At 34.0% G+C, this 21,446-nt stretch overlaps 1 protein-coding gene across 3 annotated transcripts in view; it reads right to left on the reverse strand.

Annotated features, from left to right (window-relative positions):
- LOC100372975 (protein phosphatase EYA1) overlaps positions 1 to 21,446 on the reverse strand; it is a 151,320-nt gene that overhangs the window by 71,126 nt on the left and 58,748 nt on the right. The window contains exon 1 of one of the 3 annotated variants that reach the window (XM_085493186.1): positions 6,059 to 6,146. The exons of the other annotated variants lie outside the window; for them this stretch is intronic. The gene's annotated coding sequence lies outside the window, so the exon portion shown is untranslated. Of the gene's footprint in view, positions 1 to 6,058; positions 6,147 to 21,446 lie in introns of those variants that run through there. 3 annotated transcript variants of the gene reach the window in all.

The raw sequence follows: 21,446 nt of genomic DNA on the forward strand, positions 1-21,446 counted from the left end.
TAAGAAAATTTCTACAATGCAGTACAAGAATATACCCCAAATGCACTATGAGAAAATTATTTAAATTCTTATTGGAAACACGTCTAAAAAAAATACATTTAATTCAATAACAATTGTTAAAGTATACCAGTGTTTTCTACTAATAATATAATGAAAGAAATTTTCACAAACAAAAGTACATCTACCGAACTATGGTTGGTTAATCAAAACAAAATCCTGCAATGCATTCTTTTAATGGCTCTCATTTTTCAAATAAAGAGGATACTCTCCCAAATTCTACCTCATCAGTATAACACTTTAAATATAACTTAATCCTGTAATCAACCATTTATCTTAATAAACAATAGACTAGTTTTAAGTTACGCCATCACCTTAGCTGATATAAAAATGTTCCAATTTTGTGGGGTTAATTTCACCACGTAAATGCTCATGAGAAAATCAGAACACTTGGAACCAAGGAAATCATTCTTGCATGTTAACTGACTATAACTCAAAACTTGTTTATGCAACATTCTTGTTGTTATTTTGCATGCACATAAAACAATTTGTTTTAAAGAAATATTTAGCAAATATCTTGCATCATGCGTGATGGACAGTGGAGGAAACATCAATAAACACGACACTAACAAACCTTGGAGCAGTGTGATAACATACAATAATGATGTACAATGCACTCCATAGCTGCACATATTTCTATTATAAAGCATACCATTTGGCCTTTTAACCATTAAGAGTGATTTTTTTGTTTGCACACATAAAGCCTTGAAAAACACGTAGCCAATTTGTGTGTGGATTTTTTTTTTTTTTTTTAAATGTGTCTTCTTTTTGCCTCGGTCACATGAACAAGATATTTGCAACAGAATTGCAAACTTTTCATTAAAAATATTGCTTTGTCTACTTGGACTAATTCTGGAATACATCACTAAAAAAATGTGTTTTTTTTGTGACATGCGGTCATTATCTCAGTGATAGTTCAGTCTTTAATTTACGCTTCAGTTAGTGAATGTTGAATATAAGGCGGAAAATTGGTTAGTGCCTTACAAGTTGGTCATTACGGGTATATATGCATTGAGAGTGAAATTTGATGCCAGTTAGCAACAGCAACTCCATAACAATGCCGTGTGGGAGCAGAAGACAGCTAGTCGAAACATAATTGACATCAGAACATCAACGAGCTCAGATAATCCCGGACTGATCTCGACACTGAATCGTTCAGGAGCCACTACTCACCAAATCCGATTTCATGCAAAATTCATACACTATATTACTATTTCAATGGGGGACTCAATAGACAAGGAAATCCCTACGGCCACTAATTATTTTTTAAAGACTCCGCCATTTACGTGTTTCATTTGTGCAGCAAGATTATGGTACGACTCGATGGGAGTTACCAATGGGATTTAACTTGGTGACGTGAACACCCAATACTATCAAATGATAATAACAAGCGAAATGCAGAGCATTAACGAAATATCAAACACATACAGTGAAAACAAATTTACCACTCGGTGATGAACCATACCATTTGCACCAAATCAAAGAGGAATTGTGTCAAAACATAAATAAATTAAAACAAATTATTTGGATATTAGTAAATTTATTTCTTCAAAAATCCAGTAGCAAAAATGTGGTCTCAAACCCTAAGAATGCAATATATTTTATTTCCAAAATGTTGGTGCAATATTGTGCAGATTTTTATGCATTTTTTTATAATTTCTTGTTAATTTTGAACATAGTTTCCAATCGGCTACATGTCTTAATCTATCTATGCTTATTTTATATTATTAAGATGTTCTAAGACCTAACTCTTTTGAAAAAGCACACAAATATTGGAATCTTACTAATAATATATTGAGTTAGATATTTCAATTGACCAAAAATTAAATCTGCTGTGAAAATTACTTTTACATAGAACAGTAATTATCACATCTTTGTCATAGTCATTTGTATCGGGCCAACATGTACATGAATAAATACAAGAGTGATATCAGTGATGTCATCAGACGGAGATGAAAGACAAATCCACATAAACCAATTTTCTGCTATAATCTTACTTAATTTTCTTGAAATCTCGTAGGGCTAGAATAAAAAAATCTGATACGGGTGTTGTGAACATTTCAATTTTCATTTTGACAAATTACATGAATATTAATATTCTCTGTGCCACCAAGGTGAAACTCATCGTTTCTTATCTCTCCAGTCTAGATGCCTCTGTACCTTATGGTTGTGTTTCACAGAAATTTTCTTTGTTATCAACTAAAAGCAGCATAATTACCATGAGTACAAAAAAATATACGAAAAATACATGCACTACGGCGATTCCATCATTCAATTTCACCCAACTAAATTAAATTTTTGTCTTTACAAGCAAAACGAGAAATAGAATTGGTCTATTTGACAATTTTCTTAAGAATTTCGGTGAATTCAATGAAAGATGTTCATTCTACTGAGGTTAAAAGCTCCAATTTGTAGCGGTTCTCCTCAATTTTGTGGCAATCATCATAGTAAGCCATCATTCCTGCGGGCAAAAAGTAATTTTTAACACTTCCACATCGGAATTGCAATCTCGCAATTTTTCTGAATACTGGAAGTCGTCAGCGATAGAGGTGTATAACGCAACAACATAAATTCCTGAACGTCACTGAAACTCCAAATGGAACAAAATATACTTGAAAAAAAAAATTGTCATACTACTGAAAATATGTCACTCACAAAATTGCACAGTGAGAAGTGAATATTGAGTTGGGTATAAATTTAGTAGATGTAGTTTAACCATCTAAATACCAGAATTTTTGTTTTAAAAATTTGAATTTACTATTCTACACATATGCATGCATTCGTCTATATTCTTAATCAATTTTGAACCAAAGTGCATAATTTCGTGTTCTTATAATTATCTCGTTACCATGGTTTTTGTGTAGAAATTGTACTCTTTTGATGGGATTATTTTATGTATTTATATATGTGGTTGACGTAAAAAAAAAAAATAGTGCATAATTTCCTATTGTCTTATGGTCTTGATCTACAATTTTCGCTTTGTGAAATGCAACTTTTCTGCATTCGATGTGTTCGACCCCTTGCATTGCAAACAGAATGGTTTATAAAAGTCATAAACCATTCAATACAAAATTTGTGTTCAGAAATCAAAGTAGATTTTGAATTAAACAGGATTTTGAAGTTTGAGCCAAATCTGATTTTTTTTTATGCTAACAAACGTATTGCAAAGTGGACTATTTTGTGGAAGGAGAAAATTTGAGAAAGGTGGTGAAAGGGTCATCAGGTAGTAATAGTAATAAAAATATTCTGTTTTATTTGTTCTCCAAAATCAATTTTGTCACCTTTCACAGAATAAACTAACATCCTTGTTTTTCAATATATTTCTTTTAAAATTGTTAATAAGACCTGTGGGGGAAAATGTTTATTTGGTCAAAAATTGGGAGAAATTACAGAAAAATCCATAAAAGTATGCATAATTGTGCACTAAAAAATTGGCGGGAAAAGTTATGGTGTTCAAATAGAATTGTTTTTAAGTAATATTTACCAGTAACCAACTAAATGTTAGCAAAAATAGAGCAGAATGGTTTTATTGACCTCCGGGTAAAATCAAACAGAGTAAAATGTGACTGCTGCAGACCAATGATTGAACAAATCTCCAAAATCATTCTGCTTTGCTGGAATTACTAATGCAGTAAGTCCTCCAGAATTAATAAAAAGCAACCAATAAGCTTGGCAGAACGTTACTTTAATAAGCATCAAAAGCCCTAACTGATTTTCAGAATCTTAAAGCATTCAGAACGGTGGAATCACATTACACTGTCGCGTCAATCCTACATGATGTTTCGCTAACGGAAAAAAATCTGTGTCTTTTTTCAATTTGACAAAAAACCCCTGACATCTGCCGATGCGAACAACTGACGAGGTTTGACACTACTGCATCATACATAATTCGTTAATTACGAACTACTAATGAAATGAAAGCGTTGCCTTAAATCAGATAAACAAACCTGTAAAGCGACAAAGCCACTACTTGCAGCCTTGTCGATTAGGTTTCAACTTTCACTGTCCACAGCATTTGTATGCATTGCATGTAAAAACGCAAAATTTGCTCATTTTCTTGCCTAATATTTTGGTTTAACATTCTGCAACATTTATATTTGTTTTTATAATTTTGTAGTAAAGTTTTGGACTAAATATACACAATTTGCTATACCTTACAGGCATTCAAATTTTCAGAAAAACATTTCAAAAAACTTGAGTTCATTTTGCAAAACTGAAAGTTAATTTCGGCAATAACGGAAACAAAAACTAAAACTTCAAAAAAGGTGATAATTTATAAAGAATCTGAAAACATCAATCAATCGTTTAAAACCTTAGAGTTCTAGGAAATATAACTATCATTCTTTCTTGATTTATTTCAAAGAAATAAAGGATTTATAATTAAAAAAAACAATATACAAAAAATGTTCCCCAAAACATTTTCATCATAATCCCCCCCCCCCCCCCGAAAAAAAGGTACTTACTAATTCATCAGGATATAATAAATCGGATAAAAAAAAATATCCCCCTTTTCCCTCTAGGGATCAGGATTTATAAACTCAAAGAAGCTTTCCTTCATGGGAAAAGTTTTAAAAATTTACTATTGCCCCCTGAAACGATCGAACACTCCATGTTTTTGAAACTAAACATGTGATTAGGAAGTGGAAGGAGTAGAAATTATTGATGAATGCTTACTGCGATAGGAGGTTATAAAGAGTGTGAAAATCTTATCTTTCTGCACAATCCTTAATGCGACGATGTGTCGTCTTGAAGAGCTTTATACTTAACCCAATCTCAAGTAGTCACTAAAGTTGTTTGGCTTTCTTTATCTCTTTCGTTGCTAGCACTTTTTTTTTTAAATATTAAACATTGGGTTCAAGATTAATTCCCTTGTGACAGCTTTTAAAAGGTCAGGAATGGTATTAAGAAAAAGCTGAATTTACACCACAAGCTAGAATTTTTCGGAATTTTATCACTTTTAAGTTGGTCCTATCTTTTGTTACGTTTTGTTTTTCAAAAAAACAAACATATTTATTGAAAATCTTTCGAATTATTTGATTCAAAACATGTATGCAATTTTGATTGGATGAAAGGAGTTTAAAAGAAATGTATGTATCATTAAATAGAAGGGAAACCCTGTACAAGACGAGCCAAGCTTGAATTTGGAAATTTGAGAAAACTGTAGGGCAAACATTGCTTGGTTGGATTCAAACCCTACCAGAAACAAATGATGTAAACATGTGACTAGCCAGCCCAAGAGAAAGAGTAAACGTAATTCAAACATAACAGGTGGTAAAGTATACAGTCTTACTCAATCGCCGTGGAAACATATACAGTGTACTGAAGAGGAGAAAAAGCCACCAACAAGTAATGATACCTAACAATGATGGAGCTAGAAGTTTGTGATTTATACTATTCATTTACAATGCTTCAAATTTGAGCGAGAGCGTTTGGATTGCAATCTGTTCGATGAAACGTGTATATCACCTTTGATTGCAAGAACAGTTAGGGAGATCGTTATCACAAACGCAGCACATCGGGTCTAGGTGTTATGATTGGAAGTAGTCAAATTGGACACGATTCACAGGCCTGTTTGATCGACGAAAAAATTGGGATAATGTTCCACATCTGATTTTGAGACATGTATGTGTAACATACTTTTGGTAAGCATAGACAAACATGTGTAATACACCACACATATCACAAACTATTTAACAGTAACAAAACCAGCGATCATGATGAAATATGGGACTTGCGGGGTAACAGAGACCAGACATATAGCTATCTAACCCTACGGATACAGCCGAAAATCTATCCACCCAAAACCTGACTGATCCCGGTCTACTTACTCCGCAGAAACACTGGATACATTTTCAAAACATTCAGTTGTAGTGAGATAATATTGTAAGCACAACGTTATCAAGCGTGCAACTGCAAATCATAGTAATTACGGTAAGCGAGAACATTTGCACACCTTTTTTTCACCCACCTAAAAATTCCTGAAAATCATTTTCTCACTAACCTGTGGCTTTTTTGTCACCTATGAGGCACGAGTCCGAGCTGAAAGCGAATAACTTGGCGTGTGTCTAATGCTGGTCTCAAAGTCAGCGTCACAAATGCGTGACGAGCTGATGTTTTTATTGGCTCAGGTAATCACCATTGTGTAGCATGAACAGGCTTGGCACACAAAGACTGTATATTCAGTCACACCATTGTCCTACCTATCGCACTAACACACTAATTAAAGAAAATAGCAGCTTTTTTTTTTACTTCATTGATCGCTCATTTATACCATACAAAATAATTAACACGCTAATTGATTTCTTATCCGATTACTCATATCTATGTTAGTAAAACTAAATGTACCTTGAGACTAAACGAACCACATTCATACAAATGGTCTTTAATATAATCTAAGAAATCAACGCTTATGAAAAAAGGCCTAAATAAGCTAATACAGTGTTGAGTTTACAGGGGGAAAAGGTTTGAGAAATTCTGTGTTAATTTTTTTTTTTTTAAATGTTTTGATAAGCAAAATGTGCGACAGTCGAGGCTATTCAGGACACTACTTGAACAAGTCTAGAAAGAAATTTAATATTACCTCTTAGGACGACTTATAAATTGTAACTTTTTATTGAAATGCAGTGAAGGGAGAGGCACAACAAAAACTCTGTCTTCTAGATTTTCAGAGTGCATTCAACATCCAAGAAAGAAACAAGTACCGAGAGCAGAAGTGGTATTGATTGGTTAAGTTATGACTACCACACAGACCAGCTCATATCACCCCTACAAACACACATCGTCCATAGTCATATACACGGCAATATAGCCAAGCACAAAGGCCGACGAAATTCGAACACTGAGTGTGAAATGATACAAGCCGATTTGTAAACTACCATGAAAGAGGCCTATCATTGATTGTATTTGAAAGAATAGAAATCAGATCGTATCATTGTGGCACATTAATTGGCACTGTTTGCGCAGCCAAAGGATAAAACAATCAGCATACCCTTTCCGAGGTGTAAAGGTGTCCTATTCGGAGTCCTTACTATAGCTTCTTGGTTACACTTCTCGACACTGATACTACACGTCTAGCTTTCCTAAGCTAGAAACGTATACAATACAACTTGAAACAGTTGCAGTTTCCATCAGTGGGACAACGAGTATGACCACCAGACTAATTTTGTTGCTGAATCGACATGATAATATGCACTGATTAAACACATAGTAAGATGACAAGAGAAAAAGAAAATAACAAAAAAAAAAAGGAAATTACCTGGAAAAATGGTGAGTTGTAAAAGCACTGCATGTTGGAAAAAACGTGCGAGCGAAAGTTTTGCACTCCATACGAGTGAGAAGCAAAGCAGTCAGTGGCCACAGCAGGGGCCTGTATATTGAAGACAGACATGTAGAGTGGCTGACTTATGTCAGTACTGGACTATTAAAAACCCGTACAGTCTTCTATGCAAGTATTTTATACTGGCAGGCCCCTAGAGGCACGATAACAATTAACCATATAATCAACGAAGAAAAAAAAAAGGCTCAGGTGTGCCCAGCATTTTCCTCTTTTATCAGTGAAAAAAAAACTCTACTCCTCCGTTGCTTAGCAAGCTTTCAGCTCATTATTCAGCCCGTCGTTACGGAGACAAGACGGCTCGCATCATCTCGTACAAAAGATATATAATGTAGCCATACAAATACATTAAACCAATGTTATTTCCTGTTTGCCTCAGAACCATCTTCTCATTGGTCCTTACCTATACATACTAATTAAGAAACTGCTATGTTGCTTTCATATCCCACTGTCAATAATCGGTGGTTACAATGTAGCAGCGACAGAAATAGAACAAAGGAGGCTGACATGTTTCTGACAGTCATCTTACATAGGGGGACACATCTGTTTTTGTTTTGTTGTCTCCAACAAAGCCTGCAAATTATACACCAATTATCACCTATCATCATCATTATGTACCAGATTATGACAAATCTGAGTCTGGGAAAAGAGATTTTATCTTTTGCTTTATAACAAATAGATAATTATAATTTTTTTTATATTTTGGACAAATTAGTAGCCATGAAATTAAGAGTGATTTATAAAGTCTAATTAATAATAAGAGAGAAAAACCCATACAAAAAAAAAAATAGGTGCAGTTAACAAGCATAATATTAAAATTAATATATACATTGTCATAGATTCTCTTCTAAAGACATTGAAATATTGTCAAAATTATAAATAAATACTTTCTCTTTTAACATTATTAACCCTCTTAATGCCACATTTGTAATTTTTCACACACACACACACACACACAAAAACGCAATTATTTCCTGATTTTTTTCAAAACTGTTGTTAAGACCTGTAGGCAATGGGAAATTATGTTGATTTAGTTCAAAACTAAACAAAAAAATTAATATATAAAAATGTTGCACCAAAAATTTTGGTGGGAAAAATAATGGCTTTTAAATCAGTACTGTAATGCGTGCAATCATTTTTTAAAAACAAATTATGAGGCAATGATATATTAAATATCCATATTTCCATGGAGAAATTTGTGAAATCACAAAACTCTTAGAACAGTGGGTCTGGGTTTTACGTCTCTTGGGAACTAATTTCTTATGTCCCACCTGGTTAGGAGCAGAATCCTCTGAACCACTTCCTGGCGTTTCCATGGCGCTGTCTTTCTTTCAGAGAACAATTTTTTCTAGGTATCCTTCAAAACCTGGCCTCATGATTACAAAAACTAAAAAAGTTATATTTTTAACATAATTAAATAATAATTACTTGCCTCTTGGGGAATTACAACAAAGAAGGGGCCATTTAAATAATATTTGGTACATTATACAAACAAGGTTTTAACCAAATGCATCAGAAAGCATTTACATGATAATGTAATTTCTACGGTTTACTGATGTTTACAATGTATAGTACATTCAAATAGGTATTATCATCTGCAGAAACAACAACATTGTTACCATCTGAACGCCAAAGTTTAAATACCCTTCACAAAACCTGCAAGTCTTTTTCTATTTTTGACCAAAAATGTGATCAACACTTGCATGTGACGGAAAGGGATGTCCATTCAATTCGAAATAAAAAATTATAGAAAAATACCAAAAAAAAATGGACAAATGTTGAAAAAATGAGGGGAAAATTATGATGTTCAAAAAATGAATATGGCGATTCCATTACCCGCTTTCTTATCGTCTGACAAAAAAAAAGATTCATTTTATTTCACTCTGTATTGTTATTACAGACATCAACTTCACAACATTGCTTCTTTTCCCATGAACATTATTTAACCACCATTTCATTCAAAATTTGACAATTCTCACAGAATCTTATCAATATTTTGGGTGACCGGACTATTTTGTAAAATGCTCGAAAAGTTAAGAACAGTGTTAACAGCGGGGTTGATTGATACAGTTCCAATAAGTTTTATCATTTCATCAATCCATTTTTATGCAGAACATTTTTTTTTTTTTTTTTTGAAATCGTGGGCTTCCCATCTGTCTGCCCTAATAGATTTCCATTAGGCGTACTACATGATGACATCATTGCAGATTAGCTGGTCTCCAAGGGGAGGTAATACTTTCCACACTATCAAACATCTATAGGCCCTAGTAATAGGAATTTAATGAGCCTTACAATAGCTGCTGCGGACACTGACTATTCATACAAAAAACGAGATGGGAGTTTGATTGTAACTGGGTCACTGAGCACGGAATGTTTAGTTGAAAGTACAGAAGACGCAGAAGTGACGAAAACGAGATAATAATTTGACGAAAATAGATCTGAGGAGAGAAAGTTCAGTAGTTAAATCACCCGATCGTGTATGCACTTTGTGTATATACTTGATTTTTTTTTTCAGTCTTTTTATTGATAATAATTTTTCTAACAATTGAGACAATGCAGCATTTTAATTTATCTCATGTACAGATTATACAAAACACTGTTTGTGTGGTGTTTTGGGGTATCTCCACATTAGCAACTACAGACATATAATCGGTTTATGAAGATTATGGGGTGGCCACATCAAATAATGTATATCATCAAAATAATATTTTGGTTTTTTTCCTGGAAAAGCATCAACTTTGTTGGCATCAGTAAATCACAATGATAATACACTTATAAAGTTTAGGGGTTGGCCAATAAAATTGGGGGGGGGGATGTAGGTTTTGGGGAAAAAAATTTACAAGTAAAAAAAATATATATATCTATATTATATCTCTATATTTATATCAATAATTTATATCAATAATTTATATCATTGTGAAAAAAATAGCTTATAACGAAGTAAAGGAAAAGTTTGCATAGACGTTCTACTATCAACTCCTACCAAGTTTCTACTTGTCAACCCCTTAAGTGATTAAACCCCCCCCCCCTCCTTATATCAACAGCTTGTATGCTATAGCTTACTAGTATATACAGGTCTAAACAGGATTTCAACTTGATGACGACATCTCTTTCTTTCACATAACTTTTGCATTGTAAGTATAGTAGAATCAGACATCTTCACTGTTTGTTTTTTTTTCATTTTAGCAGATTTAAGGTTGTGCGGATATTTAGAAGGTTTTTAATTTGCTGGTTTGTGATGGAAACTATACATTCTATTGTTATAATTGAATATTTACTGAATTTCAATTAAGTGCATTCAGAAATCAGTAAAATTAGCATAAATAATACCTGGCTACTAGTTAAGTCACAGTCCCTTTATCACATAGAGTGACTGTGGTTAACTTTTTCACCACCAGACTTACTTGCCCAAATTTTTCTGTACTTTTTTCTTATATACTACAATATTTCTGGTAATGAACCCTAATTTTGGAGCCAAATAAAAATAAAATTTTAGTCAATATTCAGTTTTCACTCAAAAAATTTAGCTATTTTTGTCCAAATCTTCTGAAGGAAAGTTCAGACTATAAACAGGACTATATTGTGATGAAAAGAGGGAACTGTTGGTGAAAAGGTTAAATCCTATACAATACTACAAGTGAATATATGGAATCATCCCAAATTTGTGACAATAATTTATTTGATTTCTTGAATTAAGCAGTTATTGCTGGGGGGGGGGGAGACCAAATCATGGAATATATCATGCAAGACAAATTTATTGAAAGTTTTAAGCAGTGAACATTTAACTAGAGTTCTTTAGACAAGAAGTCCTGTCAACTTTCAAAAAGATTCTTAATGAATCATCCAATGGCAAAAGTTCAAGAAGCAAAAATCAGGTCAAGATTGTTATATGTGAAGCCGTTTTCTTTGTTCAGTATATTCTCATAAACAGTTTGATGACAATGACACAGTCATTTTAACAGTTGTGTTACGCTTTGTAATACGCAAACTTTCTGCGCATGTTTTTTCACACCAAAATAATTATGCACCAATTTTTTTTTCCTAGTATTCTTGGATTGCTGCCCATTTTTTTTACCCAGATGAAATTAGAAATTCCACAATATTTTTTTAACAAAAGTTTTCTTCTTTACCACAAACATATTTTAAATCTCATGTTAATTTTACTTTTGAAACAGAAGAATTCAATTTTAATGAAATTGCAGAATGTTTTTTTGAAGCAAAAACTATCTGCTAGAATTATAGGTTAGGCAGCAAGTTCTCTTGGGGTCAGAGGTCATCACCTTGACAGAAGCCTGACAAATTCAAGAAAATCAATCCAATTATATAATTTACATACACTATGCATAATAATTGAAATCACATGCATTTAGAGATCGATTTTTTTTTTTTTTTTTTTTTTTACAAGACTTTTAAGTAAAATCATTCAGTCATGGCCAAAGACGAAGAAAATACTCGTAATATTTTATTTTATTTTCACTTGGAATTTATTTTTGCTGAAGAATGATTTAGTGAAAATAAAATCCAGCAAATATACTTTTTTTTCTACATTTTACAGTCAATAAGTGTAAAATAAACTTATACAAAACACGCAAAAAGCCTTTTCAGCAAAAATTAAATTCAGCTAAAATGAAGTATTTTACAGTATCAGAAAAAATGTGGAAAAGAGCCACCTGTCAAATATATCAGACATTAACTGAAAAACTAAAAAATTTACACACATTTTTGCTAATCTGAGTATTAAAGGCAAAAACAAAAATATTATCATTTCATAATCAAATCTTGTAAAGGATAATGCAACAAGATCTACTGATTTACAGTGTCAGCCAATCAAAACTGCATACTACATCAGCCAATCAAAGACCACATAAAATATCAGCCAATCATAGACTTTATACTACATCACCAAACGAAAAACCACACACCGTACTACATCACCAAACGAAAAGCCGCATACTACATCACCAAACGAAAAACTGCATACTACATCACCAAACAAAAAAACTGCATACTACATCACCAAACGAAAAACTGCATACTACATCACCAAACGAAAAACCGCATATTACATCAGCCAATTACAGACTGCATACTACATGTATATCATAATCTGAACAAAATTCTCGAAGTGTTAGTTGTCAGAGCTCTGTCTTCGCAATGAAACTATTTTCAGTTCCATCAAGATCTGGAAATAACTGTTTGATTGTTGTCAAGTTTTAATCTATAGCAGGGTATTATATTTCAACGCAGCACCAAAGCAGATTAAAAATCCCCAATTCCATGCAAACTCAATTTCTGCCCTTGTGACTCCTTAACAAACCTGATTTCGCAGAATAAAAGCATTAATTTGACTTGCCATGTGCTCAAGACCTAAATGGAAGGCTGTTAAAGAGATAACATATTTTTTAGAAATAACAAAAAAACACCAATCAAGCTTCGTGAAGAGATTTCACCACATTGTAATGGCGTCTTTATTAATTCGCATTTAAACTGTCGTAAATTTTCAATAAAGATCCAACTTAAATGTAATCAAAAGGTGAGATGGGCTGTTGGTTACAAAACAGATTATTAAAAGTGCTTCAGCTATAAAGCTTAATAATGTGGATAAAAAATTAACAACAGGGTCTCAAGGATTGCGCATAAGCCTGGAATTAAAAAAAAAAAGGTATTGCTCTGTTTCTCCAAGGGCAATATGACACCGAAATTGATGAATCATTTTCGGCGATGTTTTGGCCAACAACATCACTAAAGATGTTTTAAAGCCAGTATCAGTAATGCCGCTGGGGACTTTGCATTCATATTGTACGCACACAATGGCCAGCTCTTTAAGCAAAGACAGGCCTGATTCAAAAGTGAGGCCCCTTCATACGGGAGTGAACTTAATGAAAAGGCAGACTCTTGTTCCTTTTATTAAGATACTTTCCCAATTTCTACACACGATCGTTGATGACATGATTGAAGCGCATGCTGTCATTTTGGACCCATTGGCTTTCCTTTTCATCCATCAGCTGTTGATATCGATAACTATTAAAACTCAACAAAAATACCATTTTCAATTTGCGCCAATAATGGCAGCTTGCTTCTACAGCGATGCCGCCATTGCGGCACTTAGAAGTAACAGTTCCCAGTTAAAGCCATGCCGCATTATCACTCCGGCTTTTCAATAGCCACAAATATTCATTCCAAAAAGCACTTTCAAGGAACAAATTTGACAAATCTGACTGACTTTCAGGCCACTTCAACATCAGAAATTTGTAATTTGATCCTGATACAACTCCATTCCCTTAAAGATACTAATTTTTTTGCTTAATGAATACTTTTGGTTTTTCACTCTGTGTATCTTGTACACATACATGTAGGTTTTGACAGAAAACAAATTATCTGTAAACACAAAAGTGAAGGAGAGCCTCATTGAACAGACTGTTCTGCCATTCTTGCACAATGCCAAACTTTAAAAACTTTTTTTTCATTTTTTTCTTAAATGGAGGTATTTCGGTGTTTAAAGACACCTATTCCCAATAATAAGAGCTCAAATACATATCAACCAAATTTTGACGCATTAAGAAACATCTTAATCTTTAGGATCATTTTAAAAATTTTTGTGGTGTTGTAAAAGACAGTACATGTATAAATCCATTGGAAGCTACATGTAACAGTCAGTAACAGTGATAGAGCCAACTCCTAAAAGCATTTTATTTGAATAAGAAGATTTCTGTATATGGGCTGACTGACAGGCAGGCTTAACTATGTATTGTGAGATTTGTCAGAAGTATGGGGCACTCGCATGACCACCCCCCCCCTCCCCTAGGGGATGAAATGGAAGTTAACTATTAATTATTGCCTGTTGTAGAATACACAGACTGTGCCACTACACCACAACCACAGTCTGATATTCATTGATGATATTACTCAAAATAGAATTGACATAAAATTAAATGAGGCCATGTACAGAGATGATGATAAAGACATTTTTAACCCTAAATGCATCACTTTGCTGTGACTTTTCAATGGTTTGCTGCGAATTTCAAAATAAATTTATCACCTGAGAAATTATTTCAATATCACAAAAGTTATAAATACATCATTTGTTTGTCCAAATCAAGTGTCTGCATGAATAATTAATCATTTGACGTTTTGCTTAGTGACATCATTTTGAGAAGAAAAAAAACCGCTATTGGCTTAGTTTCATTAGAGATGAAATGAATTTTGGAAAATCATGAACTTTGTGGCAATGAACTTGGGGTCATGAAATCTCACCCTTAAAATATAAAATCATAGATATGTTGAGTGATGAAAATAGCTTTTGTCAAAATTTTGTCAAAAAGTAACCAAGTAAATTATACTGTAACCATCAAATCTCATCATTTGTCTGGCAACATTCTGTAAATTTTACTTTTTCTTCATTGTAAAATTCAATGACGACGCAACTAATTTTGTAATTTTATTTTCCCCTAAAGTTGTAATATCCACCTCAATCTATCACATGGTGAATTGAAATTGTCATTTGCACTCTTTTTCCGAGGGGGGGGGGGGTGCTCGGGTAAACGGTCAACCTTTAAAAAAATCACAATTTTCTGCATTGAGGACACTGGGCGGTAATGCGGTCAAGTACGGTATGTATGTCATGCATGCTTTTTGGTCTTAAGTCAATTCTCGTGCAATGATAAAGTAGGTTACTGGTAGTTATGGTTGTTTATGTTTACAACTGCTTATAGCCGAACAGAGAACAGAAAAACGCAAAGTAGAATGTGTATGCATGTACTACTTTGAATAATGATATAAAAAAAATTACTAGTGGTGAAAAATTATCCTTTCAAAAAAGTAAAATCTGCCTACTTTTCATAAAATATTTTAAGATTTATAGTACTACCGGTAGTATTTGGAAAATGTTATCCATTTGGTCATCTGAATTACCTAGGTTACCTGTAAATAAAATGCAACAGATTTCTATAAATTGATTACTATCAATATGTAAATAAAAAAAATCAAATGCATAGCTTTGACAACAGTGTTGACTCACAAGTATGAAATTCAGCAAAAGTCACTGTGACCTTCTCGGACCCCAAGCAAAAGATAGTCCCTCCCTAGGACCTCAGCAAAAGTCATTGCGACTCCCCAAGACACCAGTAAATGACAGTCATCCTCTGGAACCCCAGTAAAGGTCACTGTGACTACATGGAACCCAAGCAAAAGTCATTATGACACTCTAGGAGATCGGTGAAAGTCAATGCGGCTCCCTAGGACCCAGCAAAAAACACTGTCTCAATTTTTGATTAAAGGGGGGTACAAGCACAGATTAACAAAGATGGCAATTTTCTTTTGCAGATCAACACCTACAAAAAAAAGAGACACTACAAAGCTTTACCCATATACCCTAAAAAGATTTTTGATCTATGATTTTACCTAATTCTTGGAATGATTGGAATGCATCAAGAAGAACTCAAAATAGTCAAAGTCGGTATTTAGTACACATCAAGGCTCGATGAAAAGTCACATACATGTTTGCCACTGAAAGAGAGCGTTAGATTTGTCAACATGAATCTCACACATGCCATTACCACTAACCTTCAAGGATTCAAGTGAAATATTACAAAATTGTCAAGTTCACCTAAATTACCAGAACCCAACAGAAAACAAAAAATAGAATCTGAGAAGTATTGGACCAGGAAGATTATTTGCAAAATATTTGACACCTCAACATGCTAGATTGCGTGCATGAAAATACAAATTCATTGTAAACTTTCTCAAGCTCAAATCAAATAAACCTATTTGTTGCTTTTGAAGTTTTATATATCAACATACTGTTTAATGTTTAAAAACTGCAAAAATATCCACTATAAAAATATTTGAAGCCAGAGAGTTACGAATGCCCTTAAATCTTAAAAATTCTGAGCAGTGAAAAGTGGCTTACGTTTCATCAGCAAGGTTGAAATTGTGTTAGAAATTAACACTAGGAAGAGAATCATTTGTTGAGACTGGAAAGCAATCAACATTGTGTGTAGTCAAGTTCAGTCTATGCTGTACTTGCTCTATTTGTAGCACATCAAGCACCTTTGTAAATATTTCTAGAGCCAGAAAAAGTTACATTTCAATAATCCTGCATACAGTAAAGCTTCTATTAGGGCAAATGAATGAATTTTAAATTTATAACTGGATCTGAAGCCTTATGTGTATCATGGTACTCCCATGATGCATCTCACTTAGTGAACAATAAGGGGATTATCTCCATGCTTATAAAAACAATAGGGTGTTTACAGAGTTGAATAGCATTCAATGTCACAGTCTTTGTGCCTTTCATAACAGCAAGTTACATTCCAACCATGCACGCACGCACGAGTTTGAGATCTTTATAGAATTACAGCAAACCGTGAATTGTCAACGCTATAAAAATTGAACAACATTCGTGTGAACAAAATTATGGGCAGTTTTAAGATTCCAATGAAATGTTTCACTAGCTGCTACAAGATTATGTGTTTTGTCTTTCTTTGCGAAATCCACAAACATTTGTATCGCACAAAAATAAAGTAATTTAAATCAGAGTATATTATCAGAGTGCATAAACAGATATTATCCTTTTCACCAACAGACTTTCTCGCCCAAATTTATTTTGCACTTTTTTCTTAATCTCTTCAATATTTTTGGAAATGATTTCTAATTTTGGAGCCAACAGACATAATTTGAGTCAATTTTCAGTTTTTACCCAAAAATTTTCTTTCTTTTTTTCTAATTTTCTGAATGAATTTTTGTGAATTTGTGATGAAAAAAGGGAACGTGTAGTGAAAAGGTTAACTAAACTACTGTGACTGTAGCCATTTCTTTAATGCATTGATAATGAAGTGTTAGACACCCTTGAAAAATCAAGTCATGTAGCAAGGAAGTGAAGAAGCCAGGTAACGAAACAAATACAGCATTTTAATCTTTTGAAAAATTCAACAAATGATTATTTGAAATTTTAGTTGGGCATGAATTGCCAGTACTATGTTACTGTAAACAGCTAAATATCCTCACAATTTCATTTTAGGTGATCATAAAATTTGTGACTCGAATCACCACGATCAATTTCAATTTTACGCATACACTTTAAATAGTGCACAAAACATCATATACAATAAACCCAGAGACAAATTCTTAGCGAATCTCACAACTTGTTTAAAATTGTGAAATTTGTAGCAGGGACAAATTTTCCGCCAAAATTTGGGTGTAACATTTTGCTTATTTTTATTTATTCTTTTTGTAATTTTGTTTTCAATAATTTTGAATAAAATGAACAATAATTATTGGGTACAGGTGCTAGATCAAAATTTAAGAAAAAATGTGAAAAAATTATGATTTTTTTTTGTGTGTGTAGAAGTTGACATTGGTTTTAAATTGGGTTAAAATTGACTTTGATGCCCAAGTAGGTCAAAGACATATTCACAGCAACTGACATTAAGGAAAGGCTTTATTTAATAAATAAATAAAATCAATAAAATTATTAGCATCAGAAAATAAACTGTTTATAACAGTGTCAACCAATTTATTTCTGATATAAGAAATGCTGGTAACTTGAGGGCCTTTCACTAGGATGACATATCATAAAAGATGATGTGACCACCTGCCAAATGAACTCTCACCGAGTACAATAAAATTACACATCTTACAAAAATCATGGAAATTACCGATAGTCGCACAAAAACGGAAGTGGTTTACAACATATAATCTGTAATCAAACGATTCACAAATAAAAACTTTCAAACAATGCAACTTTTTTCAAAATGCTCCTTTTTTTTACTGTAGAAAGTTTTTCATTCAACTTTTCATGGAACTACAAGCCATGGTGGTTTGTAGTTCCATAGACTTTTGCACCAATTACACCAACTGTTGTGAAGGTAAATAAAATGTGCAGACTTCAAAGTGAATGAGATCCTGACAGCCCGCATACCTCAGTTTCACATCCCGTGCAATTCCAACAACTCGGTACTTCATCATCGAACAAAGAAAATTACTTTCCCGAATACAGACATGTGACTAAAAGTCACCTAGACCTGACACACATTCATAACTCCACACAAGGTGATGACAGCACAATCTGATTTTGATGGATTTAACGACCGGAAGACCAACTGAAAATATTTGACTGAGTATACCAAGTGTTGTATGGTATATGCATACCACAAGAGGGCAGCAGATGTGGGTTCATTGGTAACCAATCTCACCTCCAATAAATGCTTAAAATGACGCCAAATGTTGACCACAAAACATGTTTATTTAGGAAACACTTTCCCAAATCACTGAACTACGAAATGCAAACCCTGTGATTGACGCTAAGTGTCAGTATTGCACTGCATTGGATTCTGAGACATAGATGTTTTCAATTCTAAATTTTGAATAAGACGATAAAAATTTTAATGTTCAAAAAAAAAAACAAAAAAAAAAACAAAAAACATTTTTTCTCCCAATAGACTTCATTATTGTATTTCCAGAATAACCATTGCCTCAACAATTTTTGTTGAGATTTTTAGTAAGAAGAAACTACTCTAGCTTTTGCCAGTGTAGCTGTTTTTGTTTTAATTTCAGTAGTGTACTGAACAGCCTATTAGCAGACAAAGCTTGACCGATTGCTGTACATGGTGATAACATAATCCAGACAAATTTGACTGTAATCTGCCAAGTATCCAAGCAATCTGCCTATAAATTTGTAACAAAGTCCTCGATATTGTATAAAACAAAATAAGAGAAAGTGTTGACAATAAAAACTTAGAGATATCACCACTTAGAACTTATCAGAGATATCAGGATGGCACTCAATAAAATAAATCTACCGTACATGGTTTGATTTAGTCAAACAAATCAATTTTGAATTGAATATTGACTAACTTTTAATAAAACACAAAAATCCTGGCAGCCATTTTGAAAAATTTTCAAAATACATACACATCTTTTACGTCACAGGGAATGACAAAGATATCAGAAAATACCTGCGTCATGAAAGTATTGGCTGCGTCCACCCTTGAGAGAAGTCTGAAGGAGGGAAGGGAAGAGGAGGGGGTGAACAGAGGGTTACACAGACAATAAAGCATGACAGTAATTGACAGCAACAAGGTGAGGTCAAATTCTAAAAGTAAATAGCACATAAAGATGTCAGGATAAGAGTTCATCCCCCACCCCTCCCGTGATAGGACCCAACTCAGACAATGTTCGTGATTACAAATCACAACAGACTTATTGTTTAATTAACACATTGGCTATCATTTCACAAATTTTGTGAAGACATCAGTCGCCTTCCCAATTACTAGTGAATCCCAAGGCAAGAATTACAGCCTATTGCAACGGAAAAGGATTAACAGATGACTGGAGGCATATTACGCCTTGGTTTCTACTCATTCACTACATCTATGCAGTGGAAATTGTTAACAGTACAGGCAAAAGGTAAAATACTGTGGAATACTTTATTTTCGCTGGAATTAATTTTCGCTGAAAAGGCTTTTTGGGCATTTTGTATGGAATTTATTTTCACTGATTTCTGATGAGTTTAATGTGAAATATAGGAAAAAAAGTATATTCGCTGGATTTTATTTTCACGGAATCATCCCTTCAGCGAAAATAAAGTATTCTACAGTATGTCTAAAGTACACATGAATCCTTCTTCGCATACCCAGCAGGTCAGGGACATGTACTTTCAAGAGACATGACAAAGTCACCTCAATGACGTCACGGTAACGAGTATTGTTTTGACATAAATCCTGAAATCAGGATGTACCATTAAAAACTGATAACGAAGGCATAAATGAAAACCCACACCAACAATTAAATACAGCACTCTGAACCTAAAAAACTGCCCTCAAACTAGATTTTCTAATTAATGAAACAGTTAAATCTATAAACATATCATTTATTCTCAAAAGAGCATTAAATCAGTTTTTCCTCTTTTCAAGTGGTTTCGACAATGCATTAGTCCATATGTGTTCAAAATTATTTTAGCAATTTTAATAGAATTTTCTAAGAACAACATTTTAGTTGTGAACATAGCACCATAGTTCTAGTATCTGAATTAAAAGAGCACATCAACCATAGACCCTCTATGCATCAACCCATAAAACACTTATATGTACGATCATTGTTTTTAGGGGTTTTTTTTACAATGGAGGTGCTATCCAGCAAAAATAGTAAGCTGGTTTTCCCTATTACAGTAGCACTGTGGAATGGGGTTCGTAGTTCTATCTATGGTAAGTTAGACACCATTCTGATATAAAGCAGGAGAATGCCAAAGACCCTGACATGTCCAGACCATGACATTTGACGACTTACCTACACGTCCAGACCTGACATTTGACGACTCACTTACACATCCGGAACCTGACATTTGACGACTTACCTACACGTCCAGACCTGACATTTGATGACTCACCTACACGTCCAGACCTGACATTTGACGACTCACTTACACATCCGGAACCTGACATTTGACGACTTACCTACACGTCCAGACCTGACATTTGATGACTCACTTACACATCCGGAACCTAACATTTGACGACTTACCTACACGTCCAGACCTGACATTTGATGACTCACCTACTTGTCCAGACCCTGACATTTGATGACTCACCTACATGTCCAGACCCCGACATTTGATGACTCACCTACAGGTCGAGACCCTGACATTTGATGACTCACCTACACGTTCAGACCTGACATTTGATGACTCACCTACTTGTCCAGACCCTGACATTTGATGACTCACCTACACGTCGAGACCCTGACATTTGACGACTCACCTACATGTCCAGACCCTGACATTTGATGACTCACCTACATGTCCAGACCCTGACATTTGATGACTCGCCTACACGTCCAGACCCTGACATTTGACGACTCACCTACACGTCCAGACCCTGACATTTGACGACTCACCTACATGTCCAGACCCTGACATTTGACGACTCACCTACACGTCTGGAACCTGACATTTGATGACTCACCTACACGTCCAGACCTGACATTTGATGACTCACCTACACGTCCAGACCTGACATTTGACGACTCACTTACACATCCGGAACCTGACATTTGACGACTT

This window comes from Saccoglossus kowalevskii, chromosome 18 (assembly GCF_978046115.1).
Source record: "Saccoglossus kowalevskii chromosome 18, keSacKowa6.1, whole genome shotgun sequence".
In the NCBI taxonomy this organism is placed as follows: domain Eukaryota; kingdom Metazoa; phylum Hemichordata; class Enteropneusta; family Harrimaniidae; genus Saccoglossus; species Saccoglossus kowalevskii.